The following is a 1,555-nucleotide window of genomic DNA, read 5'->3' as shown; positions in this document are numbered from 1 at the left end:
ATTTCACATTTTACGCGATTAAGTCCTTTTATTAAATTAAACACACAAACAATAAAATTAATTCACGAAACTTTCACACATGTAAATTCACACATGATTAACACAGAAAATAATATTAAAAATATTTTTTAGACTCAGACTTGTGGTCCCGACACCACTATTCCGATTAGGGCCAAAATCGGGCTATTACAGTAGGTTATAGTAGTAATTCTCTAAGCAATTGATTAGACAATATTTTTCCATGACCTTATTTTGATATGAGCATTTCACCTGAATAATTCCAGCCCTATTCATTCAACAACAAAATTACTCTTTCTTTTCTCTGTAAATTGCCACTACATTTTATTTTTCATACCAATTTTCTGTTTTTAGCATTAAATTACATTAATTCATTATACCAACATCTTATTTAGTTTAAGAGTATTTCTTGCTATTTAGTATAGATAATAGGATTATAATAACTTAATCAATATTTTACCCATTTCAGATCTCTCTGGAGACAATACTAACTTATCATTTATTACTTGAAAGACGTGTACACTTGCACAATTACATTAGTTATTTACACACAACAAATTTTTGGCACCATTGCCGGGGATCAACAACATTGGTGAAAAGTTGATTTGTTATTATTCTTATTATTTTTATTAGAACAATTAATTAGTATTTTATTTTATTTTTCAGGTTTTGTACTAGTGCATGAGAAGAAGTATTCCAAAGGATACAAAATACTATTTTGATCTTGCGGTTGAAATGACATTAAGGCAAAGAAGGAAAACATTAAGAGAAATTGAGAGGACTATAAATGATCCAAACAAAGAAGATCAGGTACTCCAGAATGAAAGGAATGCTAATATTCCTCAAATCTTAGATGACAAAGATAGACCCATCAAAGAACATGTAGTGCTTACTTTGGGTGATCTAAGTCCAATAATTGTTAGGCCACAAATTCAAGCCCAACACTTTGAATTAAAACTAGTAATGTTTCAGATGGTGTAGACGATAGGGAAGTCTAGTGGTTTACCAACTGAAGATCCCAAATTACACTTGAGACTTTTTCTTGAAGCCTGTGACTGATTCAGGCAATAGGGTGTTCCTAAAGATGCCATTGGATTAAAATTATTCCTTTATTCATTGTAAGATCGTGCCAGATCATGGTTGAATGCATTACCATAGGTACGGTGGTGTCTTGGAAGGAACTATGCCATAGATTTTTGCTTAGGTACAATCCTCCCAACATGAATGCCAAACTAAGGAATGACATTACATCGTTCAGAAAATTTGAAGATGAAACATTATATGAAGCATGGGAGCATTTCAAGAAATTAACTAGAAAATGCTCGATGCATGATTTTCAGTATTGGATACAAATGAAAATGTTCTACAATGTATTAAATGATCATACGCGAATGGTGGTGGATGCACCTGCTAATGAGACATTGCTTGACAAATCCTACAATGAAGCATATGAAATTCTGAAAAGAATAACAGACAATGATTATCAGTACCCCACTACTAGATTTGGTACTAGTAGAAGAGTAGATTGAGCAATGAA

The 1,555-nt window shown here is 32.1% G+C and overlaps 1 non-coding gene across 1 annotated transcript; it reads right to left on the bottom strand.

The window, feature by feature from the left end:
• Positions 1-1,247: 1,247 nt before the first annotated feature.
• LOC128040730 (small nucleolar RNA R71) lies at positions 1,248-1,354 on the bottom strand. The gene has a single exon (XR_008195536.1). It is a non-coding gene; the product is annotated as a small nucleolar RNA R71 (small nucleolar RNA).
• Positions 1,355-1,555: the final 201 nt, after the last annotated feature.

This window comes from Gossypium raimondii, chromosome 4 (genome assembly GCF_025698545.1).
Source record: "Gossypium raimondii isolate GPD5lz chromosome 4, ASM2569854v1, whole genome shotgun sequence".
In the NCBI taxonomy this organism is placed as follows: domain Eukaryota; kingdom Viridiplantae; phylum Streptophyta; class Magnoliopsida; order Malvales; family Malvaceae; genus Gossypium; species Gossypium raimondii.
The sequence above is the reverse complement of the archived record's forward strand: the minus strand, read 5'-3'. Positions and strand labels throughout refer to the sequence as shown.